Below are 14,712 nucleotides of genomic sequence, written 5' to 3'. Positions count from 1 at the left end.
TTTAACTGCATTTAGGGTTTTTTGGGAAGATAATTAGAGCAAAAGTTTTCTAAATGCCTGTGTTTTACATTGAGCCCCATGGAAAGAGGCCTCTTTGCTCATCCCTTCCCATGACTGTATTGGAGTAAAAGTTCACAAGGGTGTTTGAGTTCAAAGGTATTTCCCAAGATGGTCTAGTTCAATGACTCCACAAACCAGGTGGTTGTCAGAATCAAAAGTTTTTAAAAATAAACAAAAACATGCTATATTGTAATTATGAAAAGAATGTACACGTGGAGGTCAATATAATTTTAGTACAGAAAGATATGAAGTGCAAAAAATCTCTCTTCTCCCACCTCCCCCAAATCCTCAAGGCCTCAACCCAGAGGAAGCCACTGTTACCAACGTCTCTTTTAGCTCTGACGATAACACTATTACCTCTCGTACATTTACCTTGTTTTATGAGCTTCAGGTAGTACATGTTGCTCTGCTATGAAAAGATGAGGAATTTAGCACATTGATCTGTTCTCTTCCCCAATACTTCTCAATTTTTGTTGCTTATATCATTTTTAATTCTTCTAGTATTTACTCACATAACTTCATATATCTAGGCCTCCGTTTTCAATCCACCAGTGTTAGCAAGTTTCCAGTGACTCTATACTACATCATATGCAGAGATGAGGGCACCTGTACCAACCCCTCTTCTCTGCTTCCCACTCACTAGTCCAAACTTAAGTTTAGGGCATTTACATTCTATAAATATAAATTCAATGCCTTGTCTATGGATTATATCTAAATGTTGAAAAGTAATCGTTTTAAAATACTATCATTATTTTTTTAAATATCATGATATTCACCATAGAACCCTGTGGAATTATTGGGTCTATAAAAAAAGTAAATGTAATTTTGGTTCCCTAAACTTGACCTCTTAAAAAGAGTATCCCAAATATCAAGGTCAAAATTCTCCACCATTTGCTCGAAAACTCATGGCACGTTTTTGTTTGCTTCAACAAAAGCTGACTTTGTCATACGGTTTTTTGTTTGTTTTTCTGGAGCTCTTAATTGCTTTGTGTTGTTGTTGACAGAAGAGACTGTGTGTTTATTTATCTTTCAGCTCTTCCAGGTTTTTGTGAATTACAGCTTGTGTAATGGACTCCAGGTTATTCTTTCACACAGGTCCCTACATAGGGTCTTAATGTTCTGAATATACAGTGTTTGTATCAGTTGGAATTGCATTTGCCATTTGCCTGCAAGTAACAGAAAACCCAACTTATAGTAGCTTACCCAAATAGCACTGATTTTCTAAAGGTAAAAGAAATCTAGAAGTAAGCCATCCAGGCCCAGTACTAAGGTTCCAAGATGCTTTGGAGATCTACGTTCCTTCTTTCTCTCCACTTAGCTATTCATGCTCTCACTGTGTGGCTTTTGTCCTCATGCTCATCATGTGATGGCTGCAGGATGGATGCTTACCTCTAACACAGGGTCTGCAGTCCCCAGGCAGGAAGAAGGGGAAATGTGAAAAGCAAAGAGCCAGTGTTGGCTGAGTTCGATCATCTTTGAAGAGTTTTCCCGGAGGATCACACCCACTGACCTCTGCTTACATCCTATTGGTCATGGTTGTCTGATAGCCACTCTAGATGCAAGGGAGTCTGGGAAATGTAGTTTGTAGCTGGGTACATTATGCCCTGTAGAAAATAAGTTTTTAGTAAAGGAAATGTAAATACACCTTGGGTGAGCAACTAGCAAGGAGGTTTTTTTTTTTTTTTTTCATTGCATTTCAAGGTTAGTTGTGCTGTTTCTTAAAAATTTGGATTCTCAGGTCCTATTGTGGTAGCCCCTCCACCTCCCACCCCCCACACCAGCTCGGGAATGTTACTATTCTTAGTAAACCCCCTCAAGGGATAATTTGCATCCAGATCTTCACCTGTTCACAGACAAACGCGGGAACCACTGTTTATTTAGTTGTGAAAGTCAAAGCTACACATGAACTCTTTTTCCCCCCTTATGGATTATTTAATCAACACATGTTTCTAAAGCTCCCATTTTGCATCAGCTTTTTCTTAAATTCTGTGGAGAACATGGATGTATCAAGCATTTACTACCCCGGCTCCAAAAAAGTGCATTACAATGCAGCATGCATGATACCTAAGAATCTAAGGAATGTAATATTGTACTAGAGCTAAGAAGGGCTAGAGGGGCTTGTTGGCCCAGCCCTGCTTCAAAGACCAGTGTGGTCAAACACAGAAAGGGGCTAGTTGGAGAATGCAGAGGCTGACAGTGGTCAGGGTTCAGACAGGCGAAGAGGGCAGTTGACTTCGGAAAGAACACATGATAATAAGTACAATATAAACACGAGGGAAAGAAGCAAGCAGGCTACTATATGCAGTATTTTAGAGTAATATGAAACAATTTAAAGGTAATGAGAAAAGACTGATATGTTATTGCCATTTCATAACTATTTTTTTGTGATTTAAAAGCTTTGCACAAAACAATATCTGATCTCTTCAAGCTAACATTTGAGTTGAAACACTCCTATATTAAAACTGCTAATGGGAGCCTTGGGCTTTGGTGCAGGCATGGACAAGTCCAAGAAACACACCAGGCACAACCAGTCACAAAAATGGCACAGAAATGGCATCAAGAAACGATGGTCACAAAGGTATGAATCTCTCTTGGGGGCACCTGGGTGATTCAGTCGGTTAATCGGCTGACTCTTGATTTCAGCTCAGGTCATGATCTCGTGGTGTGGGAGTTGGAGCCCCACGTTGGGCTCTGCGTTCACAGCACAGAGCCTGTTTTGGATCCTCTGTCTCCCTCTCTCTGCCTCTCCCCACCCCTCTCAAAAATAAATAAATGTGAAAAAACAATTGAAAAAACCCAAAGGTATGAAATATCTTAAGGGGGTAGACCCCAAGTTCCTGAGGAATACACTTTGCCTGGAAGCACGACAAGAAGGGCCTGAAGAAGATGCAGGCCAACAACGCCGAGTTCATGAGTGCACGTACCAAGGCTATCAAGGCCCTTGTCGAGCCCAAGATCCCAAACAGTGGCAGCTGCAAGCTCAATCAATCGACTTGCCTACATCGCTCACCCCAAGCTTGGGAAACGTGCTTGTGCCTGCACTGCCAAGATCTCAGACTCTGCCGGCCAAAGGCCAAGGCCTAGGCTCAAACCAAGGCCCAGGCTGCAGCTGAAACTCCGGCTCCAGCCCCTGCTGCGGCTCAGGTTCCCCAAAGTGCCTGGGCCCCCACAGAGGCTCCGGTGTAGAGCCTTCTGTCTGCCAGGGTGGCAGGACTGGTGTGATGCCTGGCCTTCTATCAGCCGCCTGTGCTACTTTTACAAATAAACCCGCGGCAGGATCTGTCAAAAAAAGAAAAAAAAAAAAAAAAAAAAAGAAAAACAAACAAAAAACCACAACTGCTATGCATATCCAATAGTATTTTAAAAATAAAATACTGGGGGCAAGGCATGCCCTAGAATTCACTTGGTTTTATAGTGTGTTTAGATAAAATAATGTCTGTGTGTGTATTGCTTTTATTAATATGACATACTGTGTGATAGCTGGACCTAGCAGCTCCTCAGTTGTGTGTAATATTAAGTAAGAGCAAATTTAAAAAAGGAAACTCTACAGATCCTGGGTGGATGGGGAACCCCCTTGACTATTTTTTGCATGTGGGGGATAAAAGAGCTACCGCACGGCCAGGCAGCTAGGCTGTTTCTGAAACATGTGTGCCACTTCTAGAATGTCACACAGCTGAGTCGTGTGTGCTCTGAGGAGGCAGAGGACAATGAGTGTACACTGGCCGTGCTGTTCAGGGATGGCGACATAGCCGGCCACATGGTCCCTGGGTTTTACACGGGAGATCAAGTCATGCATGGTATTGTCTGAATAGGAACTCAAAAAATCATTAAAGATTTTCTTATGGTTCCTCAACTATTTTTGGTTCATCTGGAAACTGGAAACACTAAAACATGCACAACGGTTATAAAAAAAAAAACCACCTAGGACCTTTGTTTTCATTACTTTGTAAACGCCCGTTTTATACCTTTCACGAAGGTGCTTGGAGAGCCACCACGGCAGCTGGAACCTGAGAAGCCATGATCTTGGAGAGCAGGGAAGCCCAGAGAAGAGAGCCTGACATTTGCTGTCACTTCGTTCCATGATGAATTTGTTGCTTTGAAAGCGGTGACTGAGGGGACGAGGCACTGAGCAGGAAAGGGAACGATGAGTAGACGCCGAAAAGCTGGGCAAAGTGTATGTTTAGACAGACGCAGGGCTGCAGTGGAAGAGCAGCCCTGGTGACCGCCAGGCTGTCAGTGGGGCCCTGAAGGGCACGCCTACCAGGAACCCGTAAACTAAAAGTCAGCAGAGGAGAAAAGGAATGCAGCCTCCAACTGAACCCCTTGATGAGATGTGAGGTGGGTCCCCTGCCCTGACTGCCCCTGGCTGTTAGTGGGCCCGGAGTAAGTTCATCAGGTGCTTTGTTTTCTTCTTTCTTCTATGGGCAGGTGTTTTCCAGAGCCACCAGAGCTCAAGTAACCCCTGGTGTTTAAGATAAGTAGCTTTACGGACTTGTTTTCCTCCTGCGGTGGCTGAAAAAGTGTTTCTGACAGTTTCTAAAACCTAAGCACAGCATACAGGCTTTTCTCTCAGTTCTTTTGGTTTTTGTTTTTTTATTCTTTTTTAGACTTTATGACAGATGTCTAGAACGACAGGTACCAATGTTTTTATAGTGGCTGTCACTGGTTGGCAGGTTTTCATGTGACTTTCACTTTCTTCTTTGAATTTTTAAAATTCCTTTTGGTTTTTAAAATGGATCAGTACTCTTCTTTTAAATTTTTTTTTAACGTTTTACTTTATATTTGAGAGAGAGAGCGAGCAGGGGAGAGGGAGGGGCAGAGAGACAGAGACAGAATTTGAAGCAGACTCCAGGTTCTGAGCTGTCAGCACAGAGTCTGACACAGGGCTCGAACTCCACGAGCAGTAAGATCATGACCTGAGCTAAGTCAGATGCTCAACCGATGGCGCCACCCAGGTGCCCCAATGTTCTGCTTTTAGAAGATAGCCGTTAGGTCCTAAATCTTTTCTAGGCCAAGCACCTTCAAATTCTTTGGCTAATCCACATACAACATGATTTCCAGTCCAATTCTAATTGCTTTCCTTTACATACATCCTCATGCCTCTAGGTGGTAGAGCAGTTCTCTAAGTTTTGGGCCTCAGGACATCTTTTCACTGTAAAAATTATTGAGGACCTCAATGAGCTTCTGTTTATGGGTTGTATCAATATTTACTGTTAAAAGTCAAAACTGAAAAAAATTTAGACATTTAAAAATAAAAAAAACATTACATGTTCATGTAAAGAACATCCATAAGTAACAAATAACTGTCTTCCAAAACTTCAGTAAAATGGCATTTTTATATTTTGCAAATCTAATGTCTGACTTCACAGAAGACGGCTGAATTCTCATATCTGCTTCTGTACTCTATGTGTTGGGCTATCTTGTTTTCATTGAAGTATGTGGGGGAAATCTGGCCTCATATAGGTAGGTAGTTGGAGAAGGGAAGAGTATATTAATGGCCTTTTCAGATCATTGTAGATATTCTTTAATATTACACAAGTATTCAACAAGTGGTAGTTTCTTAAGGTTAGTTGCAATGTGGTATCTAAAACTGTTATCAATACATTTTTTGTACTCTGTTGCATTAAAATGCACTAGTCTTTCTTGAGCTTTGAATGTATCTTACTTGTTACCTATTGTTCCAATACAAATTACCCCCAAAACTTAATGGCTTAAACTCACATTTTTTTTTTTAACATTTTCTGTGCATCAGGATAGGGCAAGCATCAGGATTTTCATTCAAGGCCTCTCATGAGTTGCAGTTATGATGTTGACCAGGGCTGCCATCATCTGAAGGTGTGACTGAAGACAGAAGATCGGCTTCTAACCCCATTCGTGTGGCTGTTGTCAGGATTTTGTTCCCCATATGAGTCTTGAGAGTCCTCAAGACATGGCAGCTGACCTCCCCCAGAGTAAGGGATCCAAGAAAGCACAAGGCAGGGCCACAATGTCTTTTATACACTAAAGTCACACACCACCACTTCTGCTAGGTTCTGTTCACTGACAGATTCACTGAATAGAGTCCACATTCAAGGGGAAGGGAATTAGCTTCCATCTTTTCAAAGGAGAGGTATCAAAGAATTTGCGGACATATTTTAAAACCAAAATACTCATGATTTTGTAACATCATCATGCATTAGCCATTGGGAGAATATTTGTTCACTGAAATGTTGATAATTATGCTTTCAAAAATCATGTCACTATTATGATATTATACATGGAAAATCCGATAGACTCCACCAAAAGTCTGCTAGAACTGATACATGAATTCAGCAAAGTTGCAGGATACAAAATCAATGTGCAGAAATCAGTTGCATTCTTATACACTAACAATGAAGCAACAGAAAGACAAATGAAGAAACTGATCCCATTCACAATTGCACCAAGAAGCATAAAATACCTAGGAATAAATCTAACCAAAGATGTAAAAGATCTGTATGCTGAAAACTATAGAAAGCTTATGCAGGTAATTGAAGAAGATATAAAGAAATGGAAAGACATTCCATGCTCATGGATTGGAAGAATAAATATTGTCAAAATGTCAATACTACCCAAAGCTATCTACACATTCAATGCAATCCCAATCAAAATTGCACCAGCATTCTTCTCGAAACTAGAACAAGCAATCCTAAAATTCATATGGAACCACAAAAGGCCCCGAATAGCCAAAGTAATTTTGAAGAAGAAGACCAAAGCAGGAGGCATCACAATCCCAGAATTTAGCCTCTACTACAAAGCTGTCATCATCAAGACAGCATGGTATTGGCATAAAAACAGACACATAGACCAATGGAATAGAATAGAAACCCCAGAACTAGACCCACAAACGTATGGCCAACTCATCTTTGACAAAGCAGGAAAGAACATCCAATGGAAAAAAGACAGTCTCTTTAACAAATGGTGCTGGGAGAACTGGACAGCAACATGCAGAAGGCTGAAACTAGACCACTTTCTCACACCATTCACAAAAATAAACTCAAAATGGATAAAGGACCTGAATGTGAGACAGGAAACCATCAAAACCTTAGAGGAGAAAGCAGGAAAAGACCTCTCTGACCTCAGCCGTAGCAATCTCTTACTCGGCACATCCCCAAAGGCAAGGGAATTAAAAGCAAAAGTGAATTACTGGGACCTTATGAAGATAAAAAGCTTCTGCACAGCAAAGGAAACAACCAACAAAACTAAAAGGCAGCCAACGGAATGGGAAAAGATATTTGCAAATGACACATCGGACAAAGGGCTAGTATCCAAAATCTATAAAGAGCTCATCAAACTCCACACCCGAAAAACAAATAACCCAGTGAAGAAATGGGCAGAAAACATGAATAGACACTTCTCTAAAGAAGACATCCGGATGGCCAACAGGCACATGAAAAGATGCTCAACGTCGCTCCTTATCAGGGAAATACAAATCAAAACCATACTCAGATACCACCTCACGCCAGTCAGAGTGGCCAAAATGAAGAAATCAGGAGACTATAGATGCTGGAGAGGATGTGGAGAAACGGGAACCCTCTTGCACTGTTGGTGGGAATGCAAATTGGTGCAGCCGCTCTGGAAAGCAGTGTGGAGGTTCCTCAGAAAATTAAAAATAGACCTACCCTATGACCCAGCAATAGCACTGCTAGGAATTTATCCAAGGGATACAGGAGTACTGATGCATAGGGGCACCTGTACCCCAATGTTTATAGCGGCACTCTCAACAATAGCCAAATTATGGAAAGAGCCTAAATGTCCATCAACTGATGAATGGATAAAGAAATTGTGGTTTATATACACAATGGAATACTACGTGGCAATGAGAAAAAATGAAATATGGCCTTTTGTAGCAACATGGATGGAACTGGAGAGTGTGATGCTAAGTGAAATAAGCCATACAGAGAAAGACAGATACCATATGGTTTCACTCTTATGTGGATCCTGAGAAACATAACAGAAACCCATGGGGGAGGGGAAGGAAAGAAAAGAAAAAAAAAAAAAAGAGGTTAGAGTGGGAGAGAGCCAAAGCATAAGAGACTGTTAAAAACTGAGAACAAACTGAGGGTTGATGGGGGGTGGGAGGGAGGGCAGGGTGGGAGGGAGGGCAGGGTGGGTGATGGGTATTGAGGAGGGCACCTTTTGGGATGAGCACTGGGTGTTGTATGGAAACCAATTTGACAGTAAATTTCATATATTAAAAAATAAAAAAAAATAAAAAAATAAATAAAAATAAAAAAAAGAAAATAAGGGAGGAGACTTCCCCTTCCTTTCTCTTAGAATATTTTTTTTAATTATAGTTGTGTAAATAAAGTCTTTTGAAAAGTTAAAAAAAAAAAAATCATGTCACTATTAGTACTGATCTTACTAGATATCACTACACACTTACTAGAATGGCTAGAAAGTAAATTTAAAAAAAAACCTGATTATAAAAAATGATGGGCAGGATATGGAGAAACTCATACAGTGCAGGTGGGAGTGTAAAATGATACGGCCACTATAGAAAACAGTTGAGTTTCTTATAAAACTGAACATGCATTTATCATACAACCCAGCAATTGCACTATATTGTTCATGCAAAAATATGTATACAGATGTTCATAGCAGCTTTATTCATAACAGCCAATACCAGAAATAACCACCCATGTCTTTCCATGGCTGAACGGTTGAACAAATTTGTGTATTTCACTCTTGCAGATTCCTGTCATTTCACAAATCTGTTAAGAGGATCCTTTTTTATCATCAAGTCACTGTCAAAAACATTGAATAAACTGGGGTTGATATGAAAGTCCTGAGTCTCCTGAATCTTGTTTGACAATGATTGGCTACTAGGTTGCTCAACGGCTAATTTTATCTAAAGTTACCATTCCACAAATTATTCACCATGACCAAGTGGAATTTATACCTGGGATGCTGGTTCAGTATCTGCAAAACAATCAATGTGATTCATCACATTAATAAAAGACAAGACAAGAACCATATGATCCTCTCAATACATGCAGAGAAAGCATTTGACAAAATACAACATCCTTTCTTGATAAAAACCCTCAAGAAAGTTGGGATAGAAGGATTGTACCTCGAGATCATAAAAGCCATATACGAAAGACCCAACGCTAATATTATCCTCAACGGGGAAAAACTGAGAGCTTTCCCCCCTAAGGTCAGAAATAAGACAGAGATGTCCATTCTTGCCACTGTTATTCAACATAGTATTGGAAGTCTTAGCCTCAGCAATCAGAAAACACAAAGAAATAAAAGGCATCCAAATCGGCCAGGAGGAGGTCAAACTTTCACTCTTCGCAGATGACATGATATTCTATATGGAAAACCCAAAAGATTCCACCAAAACTAGAACTGATTCATGAATTCAGCAAAGTTGTAGGATATAAAATCAATGCACAGATATCGGTTGCATTCCTATACATCAACAATGAAGCAACAGAAACAGAAATCAAGGAATCAATCCCATTTACAGTTGCACCAAAAACCATAAAATACCTAGGAACAAATCTAACCAAAGAGGTAAAAAATCTATACACTGAAAACTATAGAAAGCTGATGAAAGAAATTGAAGAACACACACAAAAAAGGAAAAATATTCCTGGATAGGAAGAACAAAATATTGGTAAAATGTCAATACTACCCAAAGCAACCTACATATTCAACGGAATCCCTATCAAAATAACACCAGCACTCTTCACAGAGCTAGGACAAACAATCCTAAGATTTGTATGGAACCAGAAAAGACTCCAAATAGCCAAAGCAATCTTGAAAAAGAAAACCAAAGCAGGAGGCATCACAATCTCGGAGCTCAAGCTGTATTACCAAAGCTGTAATCATCAAGACAGTGTGGTACTGGCACAAAAACAGACACTCAGATCAATGGAACAGAACCCAGAAATGGACCCACAAATGTATGGCCAACTAATCTTTGACAAAGCAGCAAAGAGCATTCAGTGGAATAAAGAGACAGTCTCTTCAGCAGCAAGTGGTGCTGGGAAAACTGGACAGCGACATGCAGAAAAATGAACCACTTTCTTATACCATACACAAAAATAAGCTCAAAATGGATGAAGACCTAAATGAAGACAGGAAGCCATCAAAATCCTTGAGGAGAAAGCAGGCAAAAATGTCTTTGATCTTGGCCACAGCAACTTCTTACTCAACACGTCTCTGGAGGCAAGGGAAACAAAAACAAAAATGAACTATTAGGACCTCATCAAAATAAAATGCTTCTGCACAGCAAAGGAAATAATCAGCAAAACTAAAAGGCAATCGACAGAATGGGAGAAGATATTTGCAAACAACGTATCAAGTAAAGGGTTAGTATCCAAAATCTATAAAGAACTTATCAAACTCAACACCAAGAAAACAAATAATCCAGTGAAGAAATGGGCAAAAGACATGAAGACACTTCTCCAGAGAAGACATCCAGATGGCCAGCTGATACATGAAAAAATGCTCCACATCACTCATCATCAGGGAAATACAAATCAAAACCACAATGAGATACCACCTCACATCTGTCAGAATGGTTGACATTAATAACTCAGGCAACAACAGATGTTGGTGAGGATGCGGAGGAAGAGGATCTCTTTTGCACTGCTGGTGGGAATGCAAGCTGGTGCAGCCACTCTGGAAAATAGTATGGAGGTTCCTCAAAAAATTATAAATAGAACTACCCTACGACCCAGCAACTGCACTCTAGGTATTTATCCAAGGGATACAGGTGTGCTGTTTCGAAGGGACATATGCACCCCAATGTTTATAGTAACACTATCAACAATAGCCAAAGTATGGAAAAAGCCCAAATGTCCATCGATGGATGAATGGATAAAGAAGAGGTGGTATATATAAACAATGGAGTATTACTCACAATCAAAAAGAATGAAATCTTGCCATTTGCCACTACGTGGATAGAACTGGAGGGTATTATGCTAAGTGAAATTAGAGAGAAAGACAAAAATCGTATGACTTCACTCATATGAGGACTTTAAGAGAGAAAACAGATGAACATAAGGGAAAGGAAACAAAAATAATATAGAAACAGGGAGGGGGACAAAACAGAAGAGACTCATAAATATGGAGAACAAACTGAGGGTTACGGCAGGGGTTGTGGGAGGCGGGTTGGGCTAAATGGGTAAGGGACACTAAGGAATCTACTCCTGAAATCACTGTTGCACTATATGCTAATTTGGATGTAAATTTAAAAAAATAAAAAGTAAAATTAAAAAAAAATCCTACCTCTTGTATTGCCCTATTTTTAACAAGCCTACTTAATGGATTTTTTGAAATTCATGCACACTCAAGTGATAGTAACATTTTAATAAGTAAATCTATATTTATATTCTTCCTTTTAAAAGTAGTACCGGAGTGGCTCCTGCAAATATCCAAGAGCTTCCCGTTCTCCATCATTCCTCCTCAATTATGGGCAATGTTCCCACGATCTCATCTGAAATTTCCCCAAATATCTTGGATATTTGTTATCCAAGCAAAATTCTTAAATCAGTTGAAGAAGTAGGATGCCCACCAAAAAAAATCTTTATATCCACCTTAGTCTTTGTATCAGCCTGCTTACACTACTATAACAAAATACCACAGGGTGACTTCAAAAACAAATGAATTTTCTCACAGTTCTGGAGGATTAAAGTCCAAGATCAAAGTGCCAGCACAGTTGGGTGTCTGATGAGGCCTCTCTCCTTGGGGTGCAGACAGCTGCCTTCTCAGTGTCCTCATGTGGCTTTTCCTCTGTTGTGTGTAGGGAGAAATCTCTGGTGTCTCTCCCTCTTCTGCTAAGGATACCAGTCCTATTGGATTAAAGTCCCACCCTTAAGACTTTTCTTAACCTTTATTAAAAGCCTCCTTAAACAGCCTCACTTAACCTCCTTAAAAGCCCTATTTCTAAATATAGTTGTCACATTAGGGGTTAAGGCTGCAACATATGAACTGGGAGGATGGGGGGATGATGCTTCAATTCTGCTGTCCAATGTTTGTTTTACCATTTTCCAAATATACAATTTCAAAAAAAAATGAAATTGATGAGTTGTTTTGTTATTAACAATATACTAATACTACAAGCAATGGACTTGTTTCTTCTTCAGATTTAACTTTCAAACCCTCTTTCATGTTTTCCAGATTTTTCATAAATTTTGACTCATTGATGCTTTACCATTCTTATGACTTTGTGTCAAATATTCTATTCAATTATGTGTTCTTTCTGTCCCAGAAATCATTAGAAAGGTCAGTAGTAGCTCACTTATTTATTCTGTGAATACCCCACCTTCCCCTTCCAGCTGCTTTCTTATCTTTCTACTATATTTGATCTTAACTCCTCAAAAAGCTAGCTATGTTTGGGAAAAAGCTGGAAAGCCTAGGACAGCAAAAGTAATGCTGTTCCCAAAAGTACCCTTCTAATATTTCTGAATTGATTAACACATAGGAGATCAAAAAATAAAAACAAGAGGCTTTCAAATGAATAAACTGTTTCCAAGCACAAGCTTTGAAAACTTAAATCATTCTTTAAATTTTATGTAATCCATACAGAACTCCAATAGAAAAATACCTATATTCAAAACATAAGTATGGAGGTTTGAAAAGTACAATCAGATGAGCTTTCACCCCCCAATTTCTTTTTTTAAGCTTATTTAATCTCTGCACCCAACATGGGGCTCAAACTCACAATCCCAAGATCAAGAGCCACGTGTTCTACTGACCGAGCCAGCCAGGTGCCCTTTACCCGTAATTTCTTTTCTTTTCTTTTCTTTTTTTTTTTTAATGTTTATTTATTTTTGAGACAGAGAGAGACAGAGCATGAACGGGGGAGGGTCAGAGAGAGGGAGACACAGACTCTGAAACAGGCTCCAGGCTCTGAGCTGTCAGCACAGAGCCCGACGCGGGGCTCGAACTCACAGACCGCGAGATCATGACCTGAGCCGAAGTCGGCCACTTAACCGACTGAGCCACCCAGGCGCCCCTACCTGTAATTTCTAAAGTGCTGGGAAAACTGCTCAGAATTTCAGAAGGTGCAGAGAACAGTCTCTCGTGATGCCTGGAACCTAAATGAACTGCCTCTGACATATCTTAGAGACTCCACCTCCTCATCTTGCTTAGGGGGTCTACCCATGACCAACATTTCACCATCAGTGGCCCCGCTTCATCCTGCTTCCTGTTCAGAGGTGTTTTTAAACAGTAACATATGCTGAAGGGAAAAAAAAATTGGTAGGGATGCATGCCACACTAGAAACAATAGTTTCTGGAATACAACGGACTTTTGCTTTCACATTTCTGAATTCCTGTAACATTTAAATTCAAATAAGCATGTAGTTCTCATTTTTGTAAGCAGAAAAACTGATTTTTTATAAAAAAGGCAATGCAAACAACTATTTTGTTGATATAAAAATCCTCTACAGTCATCCTTATTTCCATAACTTATAGATACTCATGTATCTACTTCCAATAAAGTAAAATATCCTTATTTCCAAATGTTGGGCTTTTCCCATTTGTATCTGAGTCTTTACTTAGCAACACTCCCACTTTCTTTTTCTACTATGTGAAATATGTACTCATGGATATGTAAGAGAAAAACCTATTCGTAATATGAAGTAGATCATTTACTGAAATCTAAATATGAGAAGTTGAATGGGAAAAAAACTGCTTAAGATAGCTTTGCTTAATTTTATAAAGAAGGGGTAACTTGGTGCCAGGACATAAGTTAACATAAAGAACAGTAAAAACCACACAAAGAACCAATTCTAAAATGCTCTCTTCATATTTAATATCTTAAAAAGCATGTTCACAGCACACTCCAAGAATGCCACACAGCAATGGTTTGCTGCTCTTTGTCAAACAGAGTATGTCAGAAAACAAAACAAAAAATTCTTTAAATGGTTCATGGTTTTTAAAATTAGTTCTCTGAAATTTCTGTAAAGCCAATAATCACCACTCATCTAAATCTTTGTTTCAGAGTAGTAAACATTTCAGAAATGTAATGAGTCTACCCAAAATCACACTTCTCTGAAATGCAGTTAAAAGCTATGTAACAGAAACAAAAATAAATATTTTTCTAGAAAGAACATATTTGGCATCTTAAAATAACGTTAAAGAAGCTTTCAAGTGTGAATGATGTTTAGATTTTTACTTTCCAGTACCAGACAGAAAGTTTGGGTTTTCAGTAGCAAAAAGTTTGGGTCTTTGAAGTCAACTAACTTGACTTCAGTAACAGGAGGAATGATTACACTGTAGTTAATGAACTTCAATCCTAACAAAACCAATGTACTTCTCAACTATAGTGTTTGATTTATATAAGAAGTGACATCCAGCCAGTACTAAAAATTATTGAGTGAGGCCAGTTCAAATTGCTTGGTTAATTTGGTGCACACATTATTTTATATATACTCTTCAACATGTGACTATTTAATATTTCTAATTAGTTTGCTCTATTTCAAAATCAATCAGTAGACAGTCTGAATGAAATGTAAATTGAACTTTGTTTCACTGATTTCATTAAAATATGTAAAACATGGTTAATTATATTCCATCGTTCCGGATAATTAACATTTTCATTATAAACACAGAGCAGTTGCACCATGAATTCTACCCTAACCACTTCACCTAAACGTAGAAGAATTTAAAGTTAAA

The 14,712-nt window shown here is 39.1% G+C and overlaps 1 pseudogene; it reads left to right on the top strand.

Moving 5' to 3' along the window:
- Positions 1-2,542: 2,542 nt before the first annotated feature.
- LOC102956240 lies at positions 2,543-4,528 on the top strand (annotated as a pseudogene).
- The last annotated feature ends 10,184 nt before the right edge of the window (positions 4,529-14,712 follow it).

The sequence above is a fragment of the Panthera tigris genome, chromosome D3, assembly GCF_018350195.1.
Source record: "Panthera tigris isolate Pti1 chromosome D3, P.tigris_Pti1_mat1.1, whole genome shotgun sequence".
NCBI lineage: Eukaryota > Metazoa > Chordata > Mammalia > Carnivora > Felidae > Panthera > Panthera tigris.
The sequence above is the reverse complement of the archived record's forward strand: the minus strand, read 5'-3'. Positions and strand labels throughout refer to the sequence as shown.